The sequence below is a fragment of the Callithrix jacchus genome, chromosome 4 (genome assembly GCF_049354715.1).
Source record: "Callithrix jacchus isolate 240 chromosome 4, calJac240_pri, whole genome shotgun sequence".
NCBI classification, from domain to species: domain Eukaryota; kingdom Metazoa; phylum Chordata; class Mammalia; order Primates; family Cebidae; genus Callithrix; species Callithrix jacchus.
The window spans coordinates 114,902,556-114,918,733 of NC_133505.1; the positions used below are offsets into that span (position 1 = coordinate 114,902,556).

The 16,178-nt window shown below is 39.6% G+C and overlaps 1 long non-coding RNA gene across 1 annotated transcript in view; it reads right to left on the reverse strand.

Annotated features, from left to right (window-relative positions):
* Positions 1–450: 450 nt before the first annotated feature.
* The window catches only part of LOC144582191 (uncharacterized), a 57,966-nt gene continuing 42,238 nt past the window's right edge, over positions 451–16,178 (reverse strand). Inside the window, exons 2-3 of the long non-coding RNA XR_013534474.1 lie at positions 11,422–11,493; positions 451–674 (exon numbers count right to left, since the gene is read on the reverse strand). This is a non-coding gene — a long non-coding RNA (uncharacterized LOC144582191). The remainder of the gene's footprint in view (positions 675–11,421; positions 11,494–16,178) is intronic.

Genomic DNA, 16,178 nt, shown 5'->3' on the forward strand with positions numbered 1-16,178 from the left:
GCTGGCTGATTAGAAACCCATTCGGCAGGCTCACCCAAAAGGGCCTGGGGCTGGGTTAGCGCTCCACCTACCTTTCCTCCTTGGATGAGCAGGAGGGGGTAGAAGGAAGGTGAGAAGGTGGTGTCCCTTTTCTGAATCTCTTGGTTTCCCTTTGACTCTCCATCTAGAATTCTCTGCATACACACACACACACGCGCGCGCGCGCGCACGTGCCCCCCCACGCATGCCCCACACGCACACACGCATGCCCCACACACGCACACATGCACTGCCTACGACTGTTTGAGATCTTGTTGAACAGGCTCCGTGAGGGGCTGGGTGAGGGGCACATTTCAGAGAGAATGCCTACTTTTACTCCACTTGGAGATTCATCCCAAATTCTGTGGGGGTGTGTTGGCAGGGAGGGGAGGCAAGACTAAACAGAGAGGATAAAAACTTGCATCTGCATGATTGCTTTTTAAAAATATGACAACTTGTGAAAGCTTTATTTTCTGTTTGTAGTGAAAGGCATTTCTTCTTGCCATTTACAGAGCAATTCTGCAAGAGAGCTTCAGCAAAATTCCAAAACAGTCGCATCAAGAGTAGGCACAACCCAGGTCTCCCGACTTTGACCGGTTCCAGGCGAAGTTTCGTTTGTAGTTTGCTCGCCGCCAGTGATACAGTCTCTACACTCTCTGCGGGATGGAGGGGAGGTTGAGTGGAGGGAACATTAAATATTAGGAAACCCGAAGAAAAGAGCAAAAGCAACTGCTGTCTCAGGCTGCCCTTCCGAGGTTCGCAGTCCAGGAAGGATGAAGGGAGACTGCCACCTATGGGCCAGGTTCCAGGAACGCCTGCACGTGGGGTTCTGTGGGACAGTCTTAAGGTAGAAAGAAAGGCGTCTTTCTGGGACAGTGAGGCAACCGCACCCTCTGCTTACAGGCAGGAGCACTCAACACATTCAGGACAGATGAGCATTTTCTCAATTTCAAGCACACTTTTTTTTTTTTTTTTTTTTTTTACAAGATGTGATCTTGTGAGCCAAGTTCTGTAATACAAAGAAAATAATGTAACTGACACCTCAGGACCCACCATCAAAATCAAACATGTTCAGTTCACATCGTTTTGGCTGCTAGGTGCCACAGTGGGTTCCACTCCTGCACTACACCTAAAATGTGGCTGCTTCATAAAAATGAATCAGCATAACGAATCAAAGGCAAACGTCTCTTGCTGTGACGTCCCAGTAGAAAAGCAACAGGATAAATAACAACTGGACAGATATCAAAGCCGTTCCAACAGATGCCTGTGGGTGAGGGCATCGGAAATGAAAGTGACTCAGGCACAAAGGGGAATATAAAATGAAGCACAGTTGTAAACTAGAGGGGGACCTCACATACAGTCATGGTAATGGGACAAGAACTGAAGAGTATAATTAAATCAACTCTGCTCCCAACTTGAAAAAGAAAAGTCATGTGCTTTGCACTTGGTGAGTGGGGGACGAAGGTTGTGTTAGAACAGCTCCAGTGGCACCATACAGTTGTCCTTTAATATTTGAGATCTATGTGTTTGTGAATAGCAAATCCTATTATTCACATCGTCTTCCATTGTAAGATTAGATCTGCCACACAATACCTGCACAATACTGGATTTAGAGTAACCAGGCAGCCCCGACTCCTGTTGAGAGAAGAGAGTGGTCTAGGTATTTGCGTGTGCATTTTTTTTGGTCTGCGTTTGTGCATATGTGTGTGTGTTTGTACATGTGTGTACATGAAAGAATGTGTGTGTCTACGTGTGTTTTAAAAAGGAGCTCAGGAAGGATTATGGTTCTGCCACGATTTAAAGACCCCCTGCCCAGCATTGTGGTACCTTGAGAGAAGCTAACCCTGTCCAGAGAGGCAGCTCCCTTGAACAGGCACATGTACTGAATAGGCACAGGTTCAGATGCATCTGAAAGGGAGGGTTGGGTTGTAGAGTCTTCAACAGAAATCAGCAGGTAAAACTTGGGATGCTAGAACTTCCAAAAAGTGCCAAAGGAAACAGGAATGAATCCATCCAAAGCAGGACGGGGATTTTCTGGTGCAATCCAGTAGGCTGGGTGAGGGAGGATATCCCAGTGTTGCATTGTATGAATAATCCACATTTTGTTTGCCTGTTTTGCTACTGAAGGACCTGCAGGAGACAGGAGCTTGGCCAGTACTGTTCTCTTAGCCCCACTCACTGAGATTACTAGCATCAGTTCCTAAGTGAAGAAGAATTGGCAACTGATACCAGAACCCACTGAATGTCCTTTAGGGTTCTTTGTACATAAAAACATAAATAGTGCCAAATTATCATTAGTGGCTCAGTTGTTCTTTAAAAAAACTCTCTTTTTCTCTTTTATGAAGTGTAAGTTCAAGGGTCTTTCTAGATGTTGTAATATTAGGACACCTGGTTTAGGAGGCCTCTCTCTCCCCACTTCCTAGATGTGAACCAGAGGATTTGGCTATCTTTAACGTGTTAGTAAATTATATTTACTATTGTTTCATGTACTATACATTTTACGTAAATTATATCGTATAAACGTTTATGTTGCATCTTTCTAGTTTATTATTGTACATTTTAGACGTATCCATGTAGGTGATAACGGATCTAGTTCACTCATTTTAATGGCTGTGCAGCTTTGCATTGCAAGAATAATCTGCATTTTATTTGCCCATTTTGCTCCTGAAGGTCAGGTACCTTGTTTCCACTTTTAAGCTATTATCCAGAGTGCTGAAAGAATGTGCTTTTGTTCATATCTTCTTGGACCCATGTGTCTCTTGAGAACTTCTAGACATATAGTGGCAGAATTTTTGGTCCTGGGTTGTGTATTAACTTTAGCAGGTGTTGCCAAATCGCTCTCTATAGTGGGTCTGTCATTTTACACACCCACCAGCAATGGACATACATGTCCATTTCGCCATTCCCATAAACTCTTGGCATTGTCAGGGTTTTATAAAAAAAAAATCCACTCTAATAGGCATGAAATAGTTTCTATGTGTTTTAATTTGCATCTCCTTGACTACTAATAAAGGCAAGCACGTTTTCATGAGTCTATAGACCGTTAAATGTCCTCTTTTGCCAATTGCTTGTTAACATCCTTAGCTTTTTCGATGTTTGTTTTTTTCTGTTTTTCTTGCTTATTTGTAGGAACTAGTTGCATATTTTGGATAGAAATCCTTGGTTGGAAATGTGGCATGCAACTATTTTCTCCGAGTCTGTATTTGTCTTCTTGCTTTGCTAATAGTGCCATTTGTCATTAAGAAGTTTAAAAAATTTGCATACTTCAATTTATCACTTTTCCATGATAATTTTTGTTTTTGTATTTTAAGAAACCGTGCCCTCCTTGGATGTCACAGAAATATTTTCCTATAGTTCTGTCTAAATATTTATTGCTTTTCTCTAACACATCTGAAAGTTATTTTTGTTCATGCAGTGAGGTATGACTCTAATTTTTCCCTTAGAAAATATTTTTGGCCAATAGTCCTAGTGTCATTTATTGAATAGTCATCCTTGCTCAGCTGATTTGCAGTGTTACCTCTTATAGCCTAAGTTCCTATTTATGTGTGTTTCTAGCTTTTTCAGAATATTTGTCCCATTGATCTATTTAGCCAATTGCTGATACCAGAATATTTTAATTACTGTAAGCTCATAAGTTTTGCTATCTGTTAGGGTGAATTTTTTCTCTTCATACTGTCTCAAAACTGTGGCCTGGCATAGTGGCTCACACCTGTAATCCCAACACTTTGGGAGGCTGAGGCAGGAGGATCACTTGAGCCCAGGAGTTCAAGGCTGCAGTGAGCTATGATCATGCCACTGTACTCCAGCCTTAGCAACAAAGTGAGACCCTATCACTTAAAAAAAAATTTGTTTTGGCTGTTCTTAACCCCTTTATTTTTCTGAATGGATATTCTGATCTGCTTATCAAGGTCAGTGAAAACAATTTTCCAGGGATTTTTGAATATAATTTATTAAATTAATAGTATAAATTTTGGAAAGCTGTTACTGTTATGCTGTTGTCTTTCTATACCTAAACAGGGTATATCTCATCAGTTTTTTAGGTTTTCTATCTTTCAACAAGGTTTTAGAACTTTCTTTATAAAAGTTTCATATCATTTGTTAGATTTATTTCTAGGTAACTTACAGTTTTTTAAAAAACTATAAATGAAATGGCATGTCTTTTAATTTTATCCTCATTCTTGAATGATAGTTTAGCTGTGTATAGAATTCTAAGTTAGCTATTTTCCCTCAACACTCTAAATAGAGAATTAGCTATAGAAGGAACACTCCTTGCTGAGCACAGCAGCTTACACCTATAAGTCCAGCACTTTGGGAGGCCAAGACCAAAAGATTGCCTGAGCCCAGGAGCTCAAGATCAGCCTGGTCAACATGATGAGATCCTATTTCTAGAAAAACTTTAAAAACTTAGCTGGGCATGGTGGTGTAAGCCTGTAGTCCTAGCTACTCGGGAGACTGAGATGGGAGGATCGCTTGAGCCCAAGAGGTTGAAGCTGCAGTGGGCCATGATGCTATCACTGCCCTCCCTTCTGGGTGACAGAGCAAGATCCAGTATCAAACACCACCAATGACAAAAAAGGAACATTCTTTAACCTGAAAAGGGCATCTACCAAACCCTAAAACAAATATTATTCTCGGTGAAATGCTAAAAACATCCTAAAGTCAGGAACCCTATTTAAAGTCAGAAACAAGATGAGGGAAATACTGGAATGCAACACCATCCTAATTATCAGGAACAGACAAGATGCAATTTTTAAAAACATGACATATAGCTGGATTTATTTAAATTAACTAAGTCTCAGCCTTTTAACCTATGAAGTCAGTCTGTTTACATTATTGTGATTATATACTATAGTGGATTTATTCTTTAGTATTGCTTTGTGCTTTCTGTTCATTTTGTTTTTTCTTTTTCTCTTTTTTTTTGCCTTTTATAAAACTGATCAATATTACCTTTCAAATGATTATATTTCAGATTTTTCATATTTACTTTAAAATGTAACAAACATACTACTGCTCAACAATCTTATAGGTTAATCAATATCTCCTGGTTTCCTTTCAAGCAAAATGAGGACCTTAGGTTGTTTTCTCTTTTATTCTTCTTTTCTTCTCATACGTTATTGTTTCTAGTATTTTAATTCCATCTTTTTCTGTAACCTCCATTAGTGCTTTTATTACTATTGTTTTATACTGTCAATGCTTGTTTAGATTTGACTATATATTTTTCAACTTTTTAAGTCTCCACTGTTTTCCTGAAAACATTTTTTGAGGTATAATTTACATACAATTCCTCCATTTCAAGTATACAATTCAATGATTTTTAGTATATTGATACAACTATCAGCACAATTAACCTTAGTACATTTTTATGAACCTCAAAAGAAACCTTATGCCCATTAGCAGTCACTCTCCATTTTCCTCCTAACCCAACCAGCCCTAGGCAACCACTAATCTGCTTTCTGTCTCTATAGATTTGCCTATTCTAGATATTTCAGAGCAAGGGAATCGTACAGTATATGATCTTCTGTGACTGGCTTCTTTCACACAGCATATTTTCAAAGTTCATTCATGTTGTAGTATGTATCAATACTTCATTATTTTTATGGCTAAATAATATTCCACTGTATGGATATACCTCATTTATCCATTCGTCAGTTAATGGACATTTGGGCTACTATGAATAATGCTGCTATAAACATTTGTGTGCAAGTTTTTGTGTGGACATATATATTTCGTTTCTCTTGGATATATATCTAGAAGTGGAATTCGTGGGTCAAAAGGTAACTTTAAATTTAGCTTTTTGAAAGACTGCCAAACTGTTTACCAAAGAGGCTGTGACATTTTACATTCCCATCAGCAATGTATGAGGATTCTAGTTTCTCTATATCCTTGCCAAAATGCGTTACAGCCTTTTTCATTATAGCCTTTCAGCGTGTGTAAAGTGGTGTCTCATTGAGGTTTTGGTTTCTATTTCTCTAATGACTAATGATGTTTAGCATCTTTTCATGTGTCTATTGGCCATTTACACATTTTCTTTGGAGATTTCTATCCTTTGCCTCCCCCTCTTTTTTTTTGAGACAGGGTCTGACTTTGTCATCCAGGCTGAAGTGCAGTGGTGCAATCATGGCTAACTGCAGCCTCAGCTTCCTGGGCTCAAATGATCTTCCTGCCTTAGCCCAGCAAATAGCTGGGGCAACAGGCATGTGCCACCATGCCCACCTTTCCCCATTTTTAAATTGTGTTATTTGCCTTTTAATTATTGAGTTGCAAAAGTTACAACTCAGGTTGTAAAAGTTATTTTTTTATTGAATTGCAAGAATTACAACTCAATAATAATAGTAAATACAAATATTTTATCCGATATATGATTGCAAATGTTTTTTTTCCATTCTGTGAGTTGTCTTTTCATGTTCTTAGTTGTATTCTTTGAACCACAAAATTTTTCAATTTCGATGTTCAATTTACATATATTTTTATTTTGTTGCTTATACTTTTGGTGTCATATCTAAGAAGGCTTTCCCTAACCAAAGCCATTAAGATGTAGGCCCATATTTCTTCTCAGACGTATTTAGTTGTAGGAGCCAGGTGTAGTGGCTCATGCCTGCAATCCCAGCACTTTGCAAGGTTGAGATGGGCAGATCATGAGGTCAGGAGTTTGAGGCTAGCCTGGCCAATATGATGAAACTACAGTCCCACTAAAAATACAAAACTTAGCCAGGCGTGGTGGCATGCACCTGCAGTCCCAGCTACTTGGGAGGCTAAGACAGGAGAATCACTTGAACCTGGGAGGCAGAGGTTGCAGTGAGCTGAGATCACACCACTGCACTCCAGCTTGGGTGACAGAGTGAGACTTCATTTCCAAAAAAGACGTATATACTTGTAGGCCTTACATTTAGGTTTGTGAGCCATTTTTAGTTAATTTTGTGCATGAAGTGAAGAGGGGGTACAACTTTATTCTTTTGCAAATGCCTATCCAGTTATCTCAATATCCTTTATTGAAAAAGATTCATCTTTCCTAATTTTGGCTGGGTGTGGTGGCTTATACCTCTAATCCCAGCACGTTGGGAGGCTGAGGTGAGCGGATCACCTGAGGTAGAAAGTTCAGACCAGACTAATCAACATAGAGAAACTCCATGTCAAGTAAACATACAAAATTAGCCAGGCTAGTAGTGCATGACTATAATCTCAGTTACTTGGGAGGCTTAGGCAGAATTGCTTGAACCTGGGAGACAGGTTGCAGTGAGCCAAGATCACACTATTGCACTCCAGCCTGGGGAACAAGAGTGAAACTGTCTCAAAAAAAGAAAAGAGAAAGATTCAGCTTTGCTCACTTAATGTCTTGTACCCTTGTTAGATTGAGAGTAAATGTGGGGCAAATAAAATATATTTAATAAAAACGAACTTATTTTATTAAAATAATAAAATTAAAAATTTTTGGTATGTATACATACATATACATACACATATATTTTCATATATGTACATATATATTTTTTCCTTTTGAAACAAGGTCTTGCTCTGTCACCTAGGCTGAAGGCTGAAGTGCAGTGGTACAATCATGGCTCATTGCAGCCTCAACCTCATGGTCCCAAATGATCCTCCTACCTCAGCCTCTCAAGTAGCCTCTCACAGACCTGTACCACCACACTCAGCTAAGTTTTAAAAATTTTTTTGTAGAGACAAGGTCTCACTACATTGCCCAGGCTGGTTTTGAACTCCTGGTTTCAAATGATCCTTGCATCTTAGCCTTCTAAAGTGCTGGGATTACAGGAATGAGTCACCGCACCCAGCCTGTATTCTTATATTTTTTTAATAAAAATATTATTTTGAAATAAAATATTTTGGACTAAGTCTATTTCATTCATCCATGTCTATTCTTAAGCAAGTAACTTCACTACTGTAACTTTGTAATAGGTTTTGAAATCAGAGGGAAATGTGAATCCTCCAACATATTTCTTCTTTTAAAAAATTGTTTTGACTATTTTGGGTCACTTACATTTACATATTAATTTTAGTATCATTTTCTGTAGAGGAAAGCCAACTAGGATTTTGAAAGAGGTTAACTCTGTAGACGAATATGGGAATATGGCCATTTTAACAATATTAACTCTTTGAATCCATGAACATGGGATGTCTTTCCATTTATTTTGGAATTCTTTAATTTCTTTTAACAATGTCATAGTTTGCAAAGTACAAGTTTTATACTTCTTTTGTTAAATTTATTCCTAAGTTGTTTGTTCTTTTTAATTCTATTATAAATGGAATTGCTTTCTTAATTTCATTTTCAGATTGCTCACAGATAATTTATTGCTTCTTGACTCTTCACATGGGTTCATATTTCCTACTCCCTCAAGTATATCCTTGAATAATTCATAAAGTAAATCTGTGAATACAGTTCTCTTAGTCTCCATCTGAAAATGTCTCTATTTTATCCTCTTTAATGATAATTTAATTAGGTATAGAATTCTAGGTCAGTAGTTCAGAAGATATTTTTCTGTTTTATTCTGGCCTTACTTCTTGTTACTGAGATGTCAACTCTGTCTAATTGTTTCTTTGCAGAGACAAAGTGCCTTTTTTGCTGATTGTTTTTAATTTGTCTTAGTTTATTTTTGAGGTTCCACAGTTTCATTATATATATCAAAATGGAGCTTATTTTATTTATTCTATTCAATGTTTGTTGTACATCTTCAACCTGAGGATTTGTGTTTTAATTCTAGAACATTCTCGGTGATTAATTTTTTGAATGTTGCGTTCTCTCTAGTATCCCTTTCTAGAACTCTCATAAATATACTTTCTTATTTTGTTCTCCCAGTGTCTATTTTTGTCATGAAAAATGTCAGGTATGGTGGCTCACACCTGTAATCCCAATACTTTGAGATGTTGAGGTGGGCAGATCACTCAAGCCCGGAGTTCAAGACCACCCTGTGTAACATTCTGAAACCCTGTGTCTACAAACAAACAAACAAAAATTAGCCAGACATGGTGATGTGCCTGTAGTCCAGCTACTTGGGAGGCTGAGGTGGAAGGGTCACCTGAGCCCAGGAGGTCGAAGCTGCAGTGAAAAAAAAATATATGTATTTATATGTATATATATATATATATATATGGCTTATTCTGAACTGTATTTTTAGTACTTCCCAATTCTATATTCTAGTTCTTTTTAATACAAAGTAAGGGAGTTAACTTTCCTCAAATCAAACAAACAAACTTTAAAAGGAGGAGGAGTTTCATCCGGGGCAAAAAACAATTTCCAGAAAATATATTATACCTCTCCAATCATTCTCATTAAAAATATGGAATGGGGCTGGGCATGGTGGCTCATGCCTGTAATCCTAGCACTTTGGGAGGCCGAGGTGGGTGGATCACTTGAGGTCAGGAGTTTGAAACCAGTCTGGCCAACATGGTGAAACCTCGTCTCTACTAAAAGTACAACAATTAGCTGGGCATGGTGGCACATGCTATAGTCCCAGCTACTTGAGATACTGAGGCAGGAGAATCTCTTGAGTACAAGTCCCCTTAGACAGCTATTGAAGGCCCCCTGGGAGGTGGAGGTTTCAGTGAGCCAAGATCACACCAGTGTACTCCAGCCTGGGTGACAGAACGAGACTCTGTCTCAAAAAAAAAAAAAAAAAAAAAAGTGAATGGCTCTGAGGTGGCTGTGGCTGTATTTTTTTTAACATAAATATTTGTGAGGTAATTATATTCATGGTAAGGAAATATGTCTGAAATTGTGGTGAGAAAGGACCACATATTTCACAATTATGATTTACTGTCCCGATTTTACCTGTTGAATCTGACAGCTTTGCAGGATGCAAAAGAGCATGTGCTTTGAGATCAACCAGACTTGGGTTCAGGTGTCAGCTTTACTGATAGCTAGTTATGGGACTTGGGCAGCTTATTTTAACCTCACTGAGTTTTTCTGAATTTTAATTTCATCATCTATAAAATAAACTCATCAGAGTTGTTATGAAGAAGCAACGACATGGCAGATATAAAGTGCCTTGTGCAAAGCCTGGCCAACAGCAGGTGTTTCATACAAGTTTAGCATTATTTCTGGTAGAAGAATCTTAATTAGAATTGGTGCCATCATGTGGTTTATCCTCATTTAGTATTTGAGATCTTCTCATTAGTCATGTTCCATTGTAACCTGTTTGCTGTGATTCTGGCCTTCCTAGGATACACAGATTAATAATTAATCCAAGTAAGAGATGGAATTGTCACTTGTGGAAATGTCTGCGGTGATGTTTCCCACACTTTCCTTCTGCAGCAGTCCCCTTAGACAGCTACTGAAGGCCCCAAGTAAAACATTCTAGGCTTCTTTCTTGCAGCAGACCATTTGGGATGCACACCCTATAAGAAAGGCCTCTAGGACTCTTAAAAGGTAAATGCTTAGAAAATTGATCCAAACAAAATGGAACTGTTATAAATATGTTTTCCCTATAATTTTTCAAACTAATATATTTAATTCTGTCTGGCAGCATTCTCTAAATTGAATCCACGTGAGATAGATGAGACCATTGGAAGAATATAATATGCTGATGCAGGAATTACTCTGCCTTTGGTGGGAGCAGTCAGTGTTTCCAAGAGGTGAAGCTGCTGCCTCATGCTTGGGGTATGGTAGCAAACATTGCCTTCAGTAGGCTCCTCATGAATTCTTTCTCTTGTGAAATTTATGACAGGAAATGGCATTTTTCTGTAAGCACATTGTAATGACTGACATTCCTATATGTGCAGTGCATTCGGGTCTTTTCCTTGGGTCGGCTTCTTGATTGCACAGCCACCTGAATGTCTATTTTTATTAGGCAACATCAATTAACCTTACCCTGCAATGCAATATTGCACATGCCGTCGTTACCCAGAGCACAAAGAACACGTGAGCCATGGGGAGAATGGTGATGTCATTGTTAATGTCACTAAGCTATTTAAGATGGGGTAAACCTCCAAAAATTTTTGTGATATTAATAATTTCAATAGTTAATAGTTAACATATAGTCTCTATGTGCCTGATACTGTGCTGAGTGCACACGGATATTAATCTATGTATATATTTACATGTGTTAATGTTAGTCTTCACAATAATCTTGTGAGAGAGATGCTGTGATTAGCCCCATGTTCTAGATGAGGAAAATGAAGCATGAGGCATGAAGTTGCCTTGCTCAAGGTGGCACAGTGAGGCAGTGGTGGAGTTGGATCCACACCTGGGTGGGCTGGCACCAAGAGGAAAGTGGTCTTACCTTCATCACATGAATGTGAGGCCTGGAAGGTTCAGAGGTACCTGGACTCAGTTGATGTGTGAAAGCCATGCTTCAACTCACCAGCCTAGAGTGAAATCCCTCTGGATCGGCTGTCCAAAAGGCTACATACGATTCAGAACATTTAGCTCCTCTTTAATTTAAATTGTATACTTACCAACTCCACTGGCATTAGGGATTCTTCTCATTCATCCTTCCTTCCTTTCTCTGTCTTCACATTTGCTGGGTGCTTTGGGGACAAAAGGAGAGGAGAAAGAAGAGGAAACAGAGAAGAAAGAGTTCTCTTTGCTTGCAAAGTTTGCATTCTAGCTCTAGCAATGGGCTTCATAACCGGAAAGAACTGGAGAGTGACATGGCGGTGTATGGTAACAAGCCATTCGTTCTTTAGATAGCTCAGGCAGGACCAGCTGAACATCTCCAGATGGTGATTATAAAGTAAAAATATTTCTAGTCCATCCTCTGTCCAGGGAGAGGTGCTTTTGGCTCTTAGAAGCAAGAGAGGCCACCTGGTTATTCTCCTGGTCACCTTTCCTCTCTCCCACCACCTAGCTCAGGTGAGTCAATTCCATGTAGGATATTTACCTTTAAGATCAGAATAGCTGATCTTTCCAAAATGACCACCTCCTACTGCTAATTTATGGACCAAAGAAGGTATCTGAGATAAATACTTTATTTTATAAAACTTCTGAAGAATCTAGCTCAAACAGATATTTTTCCTTAAAATTATTTTTGTAATACATGCACAAAGTCAGAGCGCAAAAGAACATAATATTTGTCAAAACTCATCGAATGATACTTATCAACAAAGTTGATTTATAGGGGAAAAAAACCCAGTCTTGACATTAAAATCTAGTTCTTCTTACCTCTCTGTCCTCCCCTAGCCACCCTACCCCTCTGCAGAGATTACTGGATTACTGCTGTTATATTTTTTGAAGTGGGTGGGATATAGACTTTTAGAGGTGTTCCCTGTATGCACGCATTTATAATCTTTTTTAGCAACCTGCACATGGCAGCATTTTGTACACTCAATTCTTCTTGCTTTTGTCTCTTACTACTGGTAAGATGGTTCCGTATCAGCACGGTCAGTGCTGCTGCGTTCTTTTGATGGCCAACACAGTTCCCCTCTGCAAGGCTATAGTGTAATATCCATAACAGTTCTTTTCAAATAACTTTTAAGTTGTTTAAAATATTTTGTTATTACAAACAGTGCTTATGCATAAGCATATCTATAAACTCCTATGAGTAGAATTAGTAGGTCAAATGGCATATAGACTTTATGAAATGGCTTAAATATACAAACAAGTGTAAAGAATAATGTGACTACCAACGTACCCAGCATTATTACATCTCAACAAGGTAAATCACATTTCAGTTAGGAAGCACTGGAGTGCAAGGTCACTGCAGTCATGAGTTACAGGCTAATTTATTTGGAATAAGGGAGTTATCTAATTTTGCTTTGAAATCTGGAAGCCCACACTCAAATGTTGCTAAGGATTGTAGATATAATCCATCTAGTGGCCTCAGCTATGTCCAAAGTGGATTATTTTTTCTAACCAATCACCTGTGTGTCCTTAAACTTAGTTCTTTGGCATACCTGACCCTAATCAATGAGATACCCAGGCCTAGCCTGGCAGAAGGTCTGGTCTAGCTCAAAGGTGACTGCTTAGACCATGTAGCCTACCCCGGTTTTCCGGTCATACAAGTGATTTTACAGGGATTCATTTTATTCCTTATTAGATGGAATAAGCTTTCAATTTCATTCTTACCATTTAGGTGAATTGTGGCTTAATGTATTTGTGAAGGCATACCATGTGTATATACATATGTGTTATTTCCATTATGCTTTATCTCAGGCCTCATATCTTCTGCAAGGATTGTAATAATGTTTTTCTGAATGGGAATCCAGGAGTTCTCTCTGTGCCTCAACCCCTGTTCCCATTACATTTATCTTCTTTGCAGGTTGCAAATAGGGTTAAGAATTTCCAGTCTTCCTTTGAACAATGATTACAGTATTAAACACAGCTTGGTAACTTTCAGCCTATTATTTGTGTAAATGGCTCTCTATTGCTTTTAAATTTACTTAATTAAAATTCTAGAATGATATGATTCCAGTGGGTTACATTAGTCTCACCCTTAACTTCTTCAATCAGTTTTTACTTCCAGCCTTTTTCTGTGCAAGAGTTCTTACTGAAGACAATAGCTTAGCACACTGCTCAACTCATAATTCATTACTTTAAAAAAGTTAACATAATTAAAAGCATTTGTTGTCAAGCACAGTGGAGTTAAAGTCAGCCTGATATTCACACAACATTTCACTGCCCCAAGAATGTAGCTAACATATCCTTAAAATGAAAAGGGAAAGATTGCAGTTCCCAGAGATTTTCTATTTATTTTTTGAGCTGAAATTATTTCATAAGTTAACCACTGAGTTTGAATGTATCATCTAGTTCTAGTTTAATAGGAGGGAACAAAGGATGTACATTATCTTTTCCCTTTATACCCGGGACATAGTGAGATTAACACAACACAGTTCATTGCCCAGGCATGCAAATATTGCCATGCACGAATAGACCTCTTGTGACTCTGTGCTTTTCTCTCCCTTAGTGACAGAAAACCCACTGGACTCCAGCAAGCACTGAGCTCTGGCAGCCATTGGACCCAGAGCTCTACCTCCCGCCTCTCAGTAGGTAGAGGCGAGCTAGGGAGGTGGCCAATCCGGTGGTTTGTATCCAGGAGAACATGGCACAGTTAGCTATTTAAATCCAGCCAGGATGATGTAAGCGAGCGGGCTGAAAGGGTTAGGCAAAAGGCAAAAGAAAAGGAGAAATCTTGTCAGGCTGCATTATTTACAGTGAGCTGGGCTGAGACTAACACGCGCGCCACCTGTACACTGAGCCAAACTCCTAGCACCTCCATGCTGCCTCCTCCCAACCCTCGAGAAAGGAGGAATCACTGCAGAAAATTCTCTGATGCTAAATTATATGGGGAGAGAGAATGGTTTAATTTTTAATATGATTTTTTTAACTGGAAGAGCAGGTTTCTGTACTTACACAAAAACACACAGACCTGCTCTGGTTTGCAAATAACTGGGGTGTCACAGGAAAGCTGGGCTCTCTGTCTCTTGCTGATAAGAGAACAGTATTTGCCCTTGCCTCTGTGGTCCCAATAATCCCAAGTGAATCTTTGCAAAAAGGGTTCTTGTTTTGCAGCATGAGCAAATGTTCAGGCTCAGGAAATGATGCTAAAGACACTTTGAAAAATGCAAGATGGGCTTGACACAGCATTGGTACAGGATACCTGACAGGAAGCAGCATGGGGAGCGGTGATAACAGTCCCCGCGGCAGGCAGAGAGCTGGTTTCACACTCCAGCCTGGGTCCCCGCAGCAGGAGCGGGCCCAGTGCACTGAGGCGAGAGCAGTGCACTGCATAGTGAGGAGGGAGGAAATCTGACTGTGCTCCTGGGGGCCTGGCTGCCGGGAGGCCTGGGAGAAGCAGGGCAGGCGGGGGTCCTGAGAGCACCTTCTTACTAGCAAGGGCTTGACATTCACCTGCACACACACTGCACTTTTTAAAATCGTGTTGGCTTTGGTTGGTTTTGTCCCTGCTCACATTACTTTTCCAAAGCACCTCCTGTCAACAAAGCTGGCTTTGGGACAAGAAAGGATGCATTTGTCCTTAGGGTCTCTCAGGGGCAGGCCATGCAATGCCGCATACACAGGTGCTCGGTAAGAATTAGATGGAGCGGACAGTGCTGATTACTGTTAATGAAGGGGTAAGTTAATAAAGGCAAGATGCCTGTTTCCGGGCAAATCCACCCCAGTGCGATGGAACCTGCAGCTGATCTGCTTAGGAGGGTGGCTTTTCTTCCAGATGGCCATGGCCTTTGTGTCATGGAAGGACTTTTTTTCGACACATGGTGCACTCTGGCTGTGATGCAGATTAGAAATTCGTTTTCATTTGCCACTCTTAAAAAAAATAAACATTCTGAGTGCAGGAAAGGGAGCTTTTGAACCCTGAGAGAGTGCTGTGTGTTTGAGGGCATGTGGTGGGACCCTCTTTTAGATCATTAGCAAGTGCGCCTGGCTCTGTGGCTTTTTCAGGCTTCAGCCCTGGCGTTGTTCTGACAGCTCTGTTCTTAAAGATGAACTCCTGTGCATCCAGTAACTTTTGCTTTTGGTTGGGGGGAGCCTTGATGATATGGATTTAGAGCAATTATTACACTAGGTTTATGTTTCTCCTGCACTATATTCTTCTTTTAAAGAGTCAGAAGGGAGAGATTGATGCCTACTTGCCATTGTTTCCTTAATGTTGTCGTTGCTGGTGTAATTTTGATGAATATGGGAAAGCAGAACTATTCAAACTGTGTGAGTTCTGAAGGGGTCACCAAATTTGAATGATACTAAAGGACCAGCGCAGGCAATGAAGTGACAGGGATCGCACAAAGAATAATTTCACACTTTTGCAAAATCAACAAACAGCATCTCATCTCTGTTGAGCACAGCCAGGCATAGGAAGATAGCAATCTTTGTCTATGTATAAATATGATTCTTGCTTTCAGGTGCTTAAAATTGAGTGAGGGAAACAGACATGTATACAAAGAACTCTAAGACAGGGCACGCATGTGACAAAAGTGAAGGGTAAACCAAACACTGCATGCATGCTGAGGAGGCTTGACTCCTTCTGGTGGGTGAGGCCCCTGAGTTGAACTTGGATGAAAGAGGAAGATCTCAACAGGCAGGATGGGGGATACCCCATCTGAAACTCTGTAGCCTTGAAAAAAGAATATGCAAAGTGTATACGAACAAATATAGCACGATGTCCAAGATAGATTACATGAAAAAGGAGGTTACCCAGCAATATGTGTAGAATTCCTACTTTTAGGGTTGAAATATACACAGTATATGAATAGTAGTT